The 12,386-nt window shown below is 35.3% G+C and overlaps 1 long non-coding RNA gene across 1 annotated transcript; it reads left to right on the forward strand.

Annotated features, from left to right (window-relative positions):
• The first annotated feature begins 6,342 nt into the window (after window positions 1-6,342).
• Window positions 6,343-7,455, forward strand: LOC110915219. The gene is made up of 3 exons (XR_004887726.1): window positions 6,343-6,549; window positions 6,935-7,112; window positions 7,213-7,455. It is a non-coding gene; the product is annotated as an uncharacterized LOC110915219 (long non-coding RNA).
• Window positions 7,456-12,386: the final 4,931 nt, after the last annotated feature.

The following is a 12,386-nucleotide window of genomic DNA, read 5'->3' on the forward strand; positions in this document are numbered from 1 at the left end:
ATACACATGGGAACTAGAGTCCGAAATGAAGCGCAAGTATCCTCATCTATTCCAGTGAATCTCGAGGACGAGATTTTTTCTAAGGTGGGGAGGATGTAACAACTCTCATTAAAATTAATAATTAGAATGATAGTTAGTCAATAAGGAAACCCTAATTGAGACACCCAAGTAATTCCGCACTAACCCTGAAATTTCCGGAATAATCGGAATCAGGATCAGGGCCCCTAAAACTCAGGGGGGTTAAACCCTAATTGATATTTATCTCGAATTATGCGTTGTAAATTATGGAAATTCGAATGTTGTTGATTCAGCAGACCTATACCACTGAGAAGGCTAGTCTACAAGCTAGATCGCACCCTTTACGGACCGTAAGGGTTAGTCCTTACGGACCGTAAGCCAACCAGCTCCCTTACGGATCGCAAGGGTCCAGGCATACGGTCCGTATGCGAGTCGAATTTTGGGCTATAAATAGCCGACCTTGGCAGTCGACTATTGATGTTAAAACGTCAATCAGAAACCTTCTGTGCGTCGTTATTAGGCCGTTATACTACAAATTAAACACAAACTACACACGAGGTGCTGCCGCAGAACAGGGTAATTCCTCGATCGCTATTACGATTCATTTTCCGGGATCAATATATCCAAAGAATGTCCAAGTGCCGCCCACATTGGGTTATACTTTGTCGTTTGTCGTTAATTCGATAAATGAGTTGAAGTATTATACTTTGTCGTTTGTCGTTAATTCGATAAATGAGTTGAAGTATTGCACTTTGTCGTTCATTGTGAGAATTTGATCTCGTGAGTTATCGTAACTGCTGTATTGATCACTAACCCTGTTTTGTGTGCATTATTATTGAAATTAGGTTAACAGGGCTAAAATCATATTCTGTCAGTACTAAATTTACAATGTGAGTTATTCTTCTTTAAACTCTTTTCTCACAGTTTGTGAGTTGTTAACTGTTTTACAATACTCCAAATTATTTTCAAAATTATAACTTACAGTGATTAAGTTTATGTAATCACCAAGTTACAGCCGGTATGTGGGGTATTGTGCACATTACTTGATAATCGTCACCAGTGGGGCAGCCATTGGGTGATATGACCATAATCACAGACACCATTGGACAGGTGGGCCAATGGGTCGAGTGGTAAAGTACTGTGGGTAGTTGGTTGATATCAGAAACATTGTAAAAGATCTTACCACTGTGAATTATAACAAATGTGTCATTTTCCAGTAACTAGAATAATTCACTCAGTATTTCCCCGCTGACAAAATCTTTTTCAAACATGTTTCAGGTGATCTGCTATAATTCAGGAAAAAAAAATGCAGGGGAAGCATTTCAAGCTTTAGATAGTGGCTCAATATAAAATAAAGAAATATGTTTTATCAGTAAAATCTTGTTATTGTAAATTATCAGGGTTTTATCCCGAATTGTGAAATAAAATAATCGGGAAAAGTTTTAACTTAGCCGATCCTATAAATAAAATTTCCGCTGCTCACTCACAATAAATAAAGTACCGCAGGATTTCTGTCCCGCGGCTCCTGGAACGGGTCAAACCGGGCCGGGGGCCGTGACATATATGATTTTGAGTTCGATAGAATATTTTGCTGTAATGGATTTGTAATCGTATTTTGATTTCATTGGGGTTCTTTTGGTTAGATTTAATCTACTAATCATAGGATTCTAATTAGTCAAATGTGTGGATAATGACTTTTGATATGTGGATCGATTATTGTTTTTAGTGATTCATTTGATGCGTTAATCATGCAGCAACCCAAGCCATTGAAGAATTTGAGTGGGCAAATATGCCAGATTTGTGGTGACACAGTAGGCCTAACTGAAAGTGGTGACATCTTTGTTGCTTGTAACAAGTGTGCCTTCCGAGTATGCAAACCATGCTATAAGTACGAAAGGAGAGACGGGAATCAGGTCAGCCCTTAATGCAACACTAGATACAGAAGACACAAAGTTTTGCTTAGGTTATGTTCATCATGAACATGCTTTTATGTTGATTTTGGTCATTGATGTTTTAAACTATGTAAATGCTTCTTTTAGGGAGGCCTTGGGTTGATGATGATAAGGATGAGGATGAGAATGAGAATGAGGAGGATGAGAATCACTTGGAGATTGAGTTCAATTATGATTAAGGGAACAACAAAGCTAGACACCATTAACAGGGAGATGATGCTGACCTTTCTTCATCTGCTAGACATGAGTCCCAGTAACCAGTTCCACATCTCACTAATGGCCAAATAGTAAATTATGATCTATGGATATAGTTTCAATAACCTTAAAAAATATATATATTTTTTTTAATTATATAAAGGATACGGGTCAAAAGTTGACCAAAGTTTTGAATGTAGCCACTATCGCTTGCTTCAAGGCTTGAACCTAGCCATCTAATCTATACCTTATAATAAAACAAAACAAACTTATGTCACTTGGCATGTTCTTAACCATATGGCTGACACGTGGCTTTGTATTGTTTCCCCAAATTTCCTTTTGAGCGGCAATTGAATAGACTCCCAATTTTCCCCAATATGAGCTGTCTTCCGCTCTTTCTTCTTACACAATATTCAATCAAACAACTTTCTCTCACTGCGTTCTATAATTTCGTTCTTTCCATAATAAAGAAATCCTTTCCTTTGTCTCTCCTCTTTCAAATCAGAAACGCTAAATTTATTGCAACCACCACAGTGATGAAGATGATGAATACGCGTGTGTGTTGTTGATTGTTGGTTTTGTTCGAACCGTGAACTAAATCCCGCATTGTTTGTATTTTCTCTGCTAATAGGTTACCCTTTGGGTATCGTTTTTTTCGTTCGGTCTTTGTGGTGTTCGGTGGGTTATAACAGAGATGGCGGCTAGAGTTTGTCATGGTGGTGTCGGCTACAGTACAGGAGTGATGATGGTAGAGTTAAAAGACGCTAGATGATATTTGGTGATAGCAGAAACGAAGTCTTGATGAACTAAGGTCCCGGCAAATCTTCGTTGTGATTTCCTGTAAGATTACCTTCATTTGCATGTATTCTTTTCGAATAGATTGGCTCATTAGGGGATGACTGAGACTAACTTAAATATTTTTGTTTACGGCGAGATTTCTGGCAATCTCCGGTTGGATCGTTTTTTCGTCAACTAAGTGGATTCCCAAATACACCTATGATTTATTTTGTACATGTATTTTAAAGATTGGTGATTGATTTCTATTTTATTAATTTGAAGATCAATTCGAGGCAATAAATGATGAAGGAATGCCATTCAGCTATATATATACAGGTGAAATCTCATGTTTTCTTTGTTTTATAATTTATAGATTTCCAGCCAAGTTGAATGTAATTGATATGTTTAGGACCAGTTTGCATATTTGATAAGGGCTGAGTTTTTATTGCTACTTACATTTGGGTTTTGATGTGTGATAGGTAATGAATCAAGTTTTTTTTTTCTTTTTAATTTGAAGAGCTGCTGCTATTCATCTGTTTCATTTTTATTATGTGAAAAAATGCTGCTTTTTTTTTCTTGGAGTATGTATATGATAACTTTGGTTCATTATAGTGATTTCATTATGAGGATTACCTTTTCTTACAAATTGTTTATATGTTTTTTTTCCAGGTGGCTTCCAAGGAAAGATATTGAGGTGATTATTAATGATGGATATTAATTTCTATTTAAAAGTGGCCATATATTACAGGATGTGCTTGTTTATTTGTTTTAACAAACGGGCTTATGAAGGAAATGATACAGGTAGGACTAATTAACCACTTAGATGTAAGAAAGAAAGGGTATGAAAAGAAACCATCAACAAACGATTCTGGCTTACCAAATAAGGTAACTTGAACACTATAGTCTTGAATTCTTGGTTATTATTAAAGAATCTGATAAACTTTTTAATCATTTTTCAATGTATGTGGTGTTGATTATTGCTTTTGCTCTGACCCTCTATGGGAGGCGAAGTAGACGGAATGTAAGTCATTGTTTATCATAGTGTCTCTAGAATTGAGATTGTTTCGTTTGGTAACTGGATTCCAACTTTTTTTGGTAGAGCTCTGAGTTAGCTTCAACTTTAAGTGGATTGAAGATAAGCAATCAGACATTCAATGGCCCTATATTTTTGCAGAGGTGGTGGTGAGCCCTCCTTTTGTGCTTCTTGCCACTGTTAAAAGTGAATTGAGGCCCAAAATCCAAGTTGCAGCCCAAAATTTATAGGTTAACAAAGGTGGTGTATCATCTTATCATTTGCAATTCATTGTTAGCCTATATTCAAATTGTTTCTTTCATAATTAAATTTATAATGTCTGGTTATGAATTGTCAAATGTGTTTGATCTTTTTTCTTCTTTAAATACACCAGACAATTGAACCATTAAATACAACAACTTCTTTCATCTTTGCGAGCTCTAGACCTACTTATGAGCTTCAAACAAAACAAATAGCTAAGGCTTAACATAAACAACCTTGGCCATCTTCACCATGACCCAACAAATTCGCACACGGCTGCAGCGAAAGCGCAGGTAAGAAACAAATGTTCCACTGTTTCAGCATCCTCTCCACAGAACAAAAAAGTTATGATAAAAAACATTACTAATTTGAAAACATCATGCGCTTATGAAATGATATTAGATGTCTTACATCTGATTATTATTATTATTATTATTATTATTATTATTATATTTTAATCAACATATAACACTCTATGATTGTAGGGTGGGAGATTTAGGAATCTTAATAAGAAGAGGGTGACATTTCCATAGTCTTACATGAGTGAATCTGTAGATGGGAATGACAAGCACAAACTACATGCTATTGTTGCCCATCTAGACATGTTGAGGTGAGCATTATTTTATAGAATTCTATAACTTTTGTATCTAAAATGGTAAATTTTCATGACTGCGCTAAAAATATACTACCTTAACAAAATGAAGCATCATCAAAAGTTTATTACCTTCTAATGATATTTTTCTTTCGTGAACAATTAATCTAACTTTTTCTATGATTTGTCTTGATATTTTGCTGTTATTGGAGTATTTTCTTTTCCTTTTTTTGTTTTTATTTTTAAGATTTTTGTGGTGTCTTGAAATTAGGTGGGAATCATGATGCTTTGTTGGATAAACCATTAAAAGAGAAGTTGAGAAAATTAAGGTGCGTGAGTGAAACAAATGAACTCTCTCATTTCATAGTCAAGCAATATGCAAGCAAGAGAGCTCGACTTCCCAAAAGGGTGTCGGCAAAGAGGGTTGGCAAGTTCGGTCAAGTAATGGGTCAAATACAGTTTTAACAATTCCATGTTTCAATCCATATACAAATGACAAAATTGAGGGGTTGGGTAATTGGTCTAAATGAGTAAAAAAACACTATTTTAATTGGTTGAAAGTTAAACAGGTCAAAGTTAAAATTTATCTAACAAAAAATAGTTTCAATGAAACACAAGTAAGAAAATGAATGTGTTGAGAATTTGGCAATGTTTTAAAATTATTTTACCTCATAACGTAAAAGTAATACATTTATAGGTTGAAGAATTCTCTTCACGTATTGATTCAAAACTTGGCTAAGAAAAGTTATCCTTCGAATCAATAACTAAAAGTTTTGGCTATCTTAGATATGTAATATGTAAATTCAGCTATCGAGAATAAAATAGTTTTTCTTCGTGTATTAGAAAGATCATTCCTCAAACGTTGTATCCAGGTGGCTAACCCTCTCTCTGATGATCCTCTCTCTCTCTCTCTCTCTCTGGCATGTATTATTTAATACATTTTAACTAGACCTGGCAATTCCAACCCAAACAACACAAAATGGGTTTATTTGGACTTTTAAATATTACACCTTGGGTTATTTTGGGTAATAGATTATTTACAAGGGGGTTTAAATGTGCATACTTAAAAATTAAAAAGGTAAGGTATGGGTCAAGATGGTTATCTATTTGCGACCCTTAGACGTGAAGCCTAAGTTTGGAAAGGCCTAGAATAAAATTGATGATTTACATGGGCTTCAATGCCAGTAGATATTATATCTTTGTGTTAAGCTATCCGCGAAACTCGCGGGATCTTAGGCTAGTTGTAAATATAAAATGGGGTAAATTGAGATCCAAGATGTATTCAGTCAACCAGCCTTCTTTTCTTTAATAAATGCTGGCTCACACTCCCTATTTGCAGGTCTCTGGTCAACATTTCAAGTGTAACAGACCATTTATCCTGGTGAGTGGTGACAAGCATGCCCACTCACTTCCATACATCTTCCCCATGCAACCAGGTATCTACCATCTTAACTACTAATACTACTAGAACCGAGAAAACAGACTTATTTTAAGTAGTACTTACTTTATATCTATGCAAAATTGTGATATGTTACGAGTTATCTTTTCTTTTAGTTCCTGTAAGAATTGTGGACATGCCAAAAGACTTAAATGGTTATGGTCTCAGTAATATTGACTTGGTGGTAAGAGTGGAAGGTTAAACAGGAGAAATATATTATGTAAATGAACAGCAGATACGGTGGTGAAGGAAAAGGAGGTGGCGAGATTCAACGGACCGGATTCAATGGAGAAGAATTGCAAACGTATGCCTCTTGCGGTATTGTTTGCGTTTATATGGTTAATTGTTGGTACTATATTCAACTCTTTTGGAGGGAGGGGGAATTGACAGATAGATTAATAAACAAAAGTTCCATAAATGGAAAAGATCAGGATATTAAATCGAAAATGTTTATTAGAGTAAGTTATCGTACAAATTTAACAAACACAATTAGAGATATACTTGTAAAGTATACCTGGGACATAAAGCAATAAAAGAATAGATGATCGAAGCAACACACCTAATTGATTAAGTAGGTTTAAGTTTCAAAATTAGCACTTCATATTTGTTCACATTCATATGGAACAATTATTCCTTTTTATGGTTTGCCAAAATCTGTATGAATTTTTGGTACTACTTTTATTATCAAGATTGCATTTGGAGAGATGAAGAATTGAAAGACGGTGGAGAATATCTTTTTGCAGTTAACATCAATGGCCCATCGTCACCATCTCTTCCATAGCTGTTGATCCTATTCAATCATCCTTGGCGTTATAATGACATTCAATATCGAGTGGCATTATATACCCAAGTCTGTGCTTCGATTTTGTAAGTTTTTTTTTTTGGAGGAGCACTTTGTAAGTTAAAAAATTATCTTATCAATGGTGTGTTTCCTTATAAGTTGACTTTTATTGTTTGATTATATCAGGTGGCGTACAGGTCAGATTGAGAAATCATCTCGGCATTTGACATGGGCATATAAGATTCGTGGAGAATGCGAAATGTTACTTTGTCCATGAAAATGAGGAATATAAAGCGAATTCGAATATCGAGATGTATGTATGGACCATGTATAATATTATATGCTTTCAATCCACTGTCTTTACATTGAGCCAGTCAAACTTTTAGACCCGATTTCATGAAGCAGATCAACGAGTATATCGTTTTCCAACCGTTTGATTACACACAAATCAGAAATATCATCGAAATCCATGTACAATTCCTCATTTCGACATTAATAGCTTAATCATCTAGAAGAAACATGGCTATTGTTGTTCTGCAGTTGAATCATGTGAAAGACCGGAAAGCGGTGAGGAGTTTTTGTTGTTGAGCATTGATCTCAAATGGTGCATCAATGACGAAGAATAATGGCCACATCAGGGTCATCGGCGATGCCACCCTGTGGTAGCACACGGAATTGCCAGAACCTAACCGGACAACCGGCCCTTCCCGAAACCCTGATGCCAAGTTCCTCTTTTTGTCTAGCATCGCCTTCTCTTTCTCTCTCTGATGTCGATGTCGAGGTTTTGCAGATACAACGAGGACATGTGTCAACTCTAAACATAGACGTGGCTTCACCGCCCACATCAGCGAATAGGAGAAGAAACAGAAGAAATTCTATATTCGTTAAACCAAAGAGGCTATTGATGTTCTCGGGAAACTAGGGTTTTGACTCAGAACTTTTGAGCCCGACCCATGAAAAAAATGATTCAGCAGTTCGTTGAGGATGAGGTTTCAATGAGGATACTGCGAGAAGACTTTAGTGAAGATGATACATATGATTGTTGGCACGTCAGCAACGGTTAAGGATGGTGTTCATATCAGGATATTTGAGAGGGAAGACGGAAGAGGACATGGTTGCATATAATTGAATGAAGGGCATGTGAGTTGTTAATAGATGGTTTTAGTATTATTAGTTACGTTCAAGTGCAACTAGATTATTTGTTCCACATTGTTTTTCACTTTTTCCTATGGAACTATGTTACCGCCTAACATTTCTTTTACTCAAGTTTTTACGTCGCCGCAAAGCGCGGCGGGTAAAACATCTAGTTTTTATTAAAACCAAGCTACTAGCAAGGAGCCAACAATGAAAATATGCTAGATGATTATAGAAATAAGTAGAATTCAAGAATCCCAATCTTGGGAATGTTCTCTCATCCTGTTTTAGACAATATAAATGGGTTCAACTTGATAGCTTTCATAACAATATATATGTTGGCTTTGATCTATTTATCAAATAATTTGTCATTTCGAGCGTGCCACGAAAACCACAAACACACCCAAGAAGATTGCCTTCAATCGTATTGTTATCTAGGTGATTAGCAACACTACTAAAAGTTTCAACTAATTTCTCACAATATCTGTGACAGTTTATCCATGACATTGCGACAAAAAAGCAAAAAAAAAAAAAAAAAAAAAAGAGAGAGAAAAAGAAAGAAAAGAAAACAAAATTCCTAAAATGTACCACAATTTTCCGGCAAACTAGCCACAAAACACTAGTTTGTAGCAAGCTTAAAAACGTTTCCGAAAATTTTGCAGACAACAATATATCAGTTTTCTTAATTGTTAGCAATTCCCTGGCAAATTGTCACAAATTGTGACAGATTTGCAACAAAGTGCTATGTTTCTGTCAATTATTATCTTTTATTTGTTAATTAATATATGTAAATTATTAATTATAAAATAAAAAAAATATTTGCCGCAAGTTGCAGATTGTGACAAATTTACGACAAAGTGTTATTTGTTTAGAAAACAGGTTTTGTGAATACATTGTCGCAATTTTGTAGATAACTAAAAATGGTTGTCACAAAATTAGCGACACTTTATTCATGTCATAGTTTTGTTGCAAAGCTGATGGTACCTAATTGTGAGTGTTATTCACACCAACTTAGTTTGTTGGAACACTGTCGCGATGTTCCATTTGCCACAATGTTGCGACAAAAATGATTGCTATAGGATAAGCTACATTGCTAGTAGTTAAATTAAAGATACGGAAACACACTTTTTTCTTAAAGCATATATTGTTACAAAGTAAAAAAGAGCAACAAACAAACTTGACCAAGTGAATTGCAACACGTACACCAAAGACAAACCACCTTGTCAATTCATGCTATATATTTCCTGATTTTAAAATAAAATTTTGGTTTGAATTCTTTAATATTGAAACCCTTATTTTTATTCAAGATCATCGCCCATATGCTAAATAAATTTATACTTAAGTAGTATTAAGGTCAAGCTATGGTAGATACTAAAAATGCTAAGTTAAATAAAAAACATACCATTGATTGCATAATAATATAATAATAATATAGTACAAAAATTTGCAACCAATACTTAGGTGCTATTTTGTTTTCAAAGAATAGCTTACTGGCCTCTTATGTCTACTTCACGCAGATCACGCGGAGACCTTTGGGACCGAAGACTGTTTGTTTTCTCGAATACCTTTCATTAAAAAAAAAGGTTTGTGCGTCCTCTTTTGGTGCAGATGTAGGTCAAGCTCTTCTTACCTCTTCTCCATTCTTTTGTTTGCCAGATATCACAAACATACAAAACCCTAGAGCTCCTTCTCCGTCTTCTCCACCCAGTCGCCGCCTCCCTCCTCCCTCGTCACCGCCGCCTCCTCCTCCCTCCTCCACACCTTCCACTTCCTTCAGCCGACTGGAAGTTTTAAAGATTGTTTTTTTCTTATTTTTCTATGTGTTAAAAAATCTGGACTTTTTGTACTAGAATGAATCAATGAAAACTGGTTTTGATACATGCTGCAACTTAGGGTTTCAGTTCCTCTTTCATCTTCCGTCATCTCTGTGTCTCCAAAATGGTAAGCTCACATCCATTTTTCTTAGCAATTTAAGTTGAAGGTCATGTTGTATTACATCTTGCTGTTGTTTGATTAGATTGTTTTAGTCATCTAGGTCATCAATTTCTGTTTTATGAATATATGAACTTGAGAACCGATTAGTGGATCTGAATCCGAAGTTTATATGTTTAATTATTTATTTTGATGAATCGATTTCATTTGCATTTTTGATTGTTGACTGGTGAACTGCTGATTGATGATATTTTATAACGCACACACTTTCTGAAGGATCCTTTTAACTTAATTTGTTGAATTTGAGCTTTGTGTCTTTAGGTTATCATCTTCTGTTATATCAGTAACTTAAAAGACAAAGAGTCTTCTTCTTGAAGACTGCAGAGGTTTGGTCCACCTCTTCTGCTACAGATGTGTGCAGATGTGGTCCGAAAACTACAGACGTTTTACCTCTGAAAAATATTGGTGCAACTTGGCACAGTTTTACAAACGTTTTAACGTATTAAGTTTTTTACTAATAGTTTGTTTTGAGTTTACCCCTGTACTTCCTTTACTTAAAAAACTATTTTTTAACGTGCGTATATTTATGTATGTGTCGGTACAAATTTGATTTGTTCTACGTTTCGACGTAAACCTTTACTCTTAATAATATCTGAATTTATAGCCTAGTGGCATCTTGTGGGTGGGATAAAGTTTTGAGACCAATAGGTCCTGGATTCGATTCTCGCAAGGGGGTTTTCCCATATTTATTAGGTTTCCTCCTGAATTGGTGTATAGTTTCGTGGTTAATTTTATGAATGTTTTGTAAATTTTGTTTCGAAACGAGTGGAGTCAAATTTTGGTTTCTTTTTTCCCTTTTTTCAAAAGATCTAATTAATCTCTTTTGATTATACGTGTCAGCTTTTCCGTTATACACGTTACATTTTCTATGTATGACTCGAGTCACATATAATACGTTATTATTGTACGGTATAAATTTGATCAACAAATATCGATTGTTTGTTGAACCCTGTGAATTGTGTGAAAGTAGGATACTCCAAATTCGGGAGTTAAAAAGTTTTATAAAACGTTCTTGGTGGAAAAAAATGTGAATGAAAGATCCCACTGAATTGAATTGGGTCCAGGAATCTAAGAAATAGTGAGAATTCTTGATCTCTCTCAATATCTCTCTCAATTGTAAAATCCAAGACCTGAATTCATGTCCTGCCATTAAATTCCTCCTGATTTATTAGAACTAAAGAATTCCATTTAAGCATCTCATTGCTTTAGTTGAAAGATTCCATTATGATAGCTTCTTTATGTTCTAACATTCTTTCCAATACATTATCCTTATTCTGTTCCGGATTGTAATCCCTAATAAAAAATATAGCTCTATGAGCAAAAGCTCCTGTCATGATGAATCCTGCGATGTATTAGTGATGAGTATATAACGCAGCTTGAGTAGTAAAGTCTTGTGCTATAAATGCATAATCGGTGTGGTTCTTAACATTTAATGGCCTTTGAGGCATTTAGCTTTCACAAAGACATGTTTTTGTTTTTGTATTTTCTTTATTGTTGAATTAATTCACTATAACAAGAAGCTACCACCATGTGCTCTTACTGGCTAAAGTTACAGGTCCCTAATAAATCATACACTATGTCCTCCCACATGGGTCTTGCATTCATATCTTGTCCACTTTTTGCATTCACATATTTGTGTATAGTGTTTCCAAGCTGCAGAGTTTGTATATAGAATAAAAACAGGCTTGTCAAATTTTAAGTTTTAATTTGAGTCAAATCAGTACTTTCAGTCAACGTGGATCGACTCATCAAGTTCCCATTGAAATAGGATCCACACAAGGAAAAGAACTTGCCATCTTGGTTTAAAAAAGCGGGAAGCGCACAAAAGCGATGAGGTCTAAAAAAGCTTTTTTTTAAAACGAAGCGCAAAAGCGGTGAGCTTTTCGTACGCGAAGCGCAAAGTGATTATAAAATTTATTTTATATATCCCATAAGTGTTTAGCCTCCAATACCTATGATTTAGCTATAATTAAGCTTTATATATGTTTTAAAATGAAAAAAACATAAATGTACAGCATAAAAAGCCTACTGTACAACACTTAGAAGCATAGAAACAACCCATGTACAAAAAGCCTGCGCCTCAGCCTGCGCCTTAGGTCGATTTTCCCCTAAAAAGCGCGCCTCAGCTGCGCTTCTTGTACATAGTGCGCCTTATGTCACACAAGGCGATTCAGCCTGCGCCTAGATGCGCTTCGCGCTTAAGGTGCGCTTAAGGCGCGCTTTTTAAAACCAGC

This window comes from Helianthus annuus, unplaced genomic scaffold (assembly GCF_002127325.2).
Source record: "Helianthus annuus cultivar XRQ/B unplaced genomic scaffold, HanXRQr2.0-SUNRISE HanXRQChr00c058, whole genome shotgun sequence".
NCBI classification, from domain to species: Eukaryota; Viridiplantae; Streptophyta; class Magnoliopsida; order Asterales; family Asteraceae; genus Helianthus; species Helianthus annuus.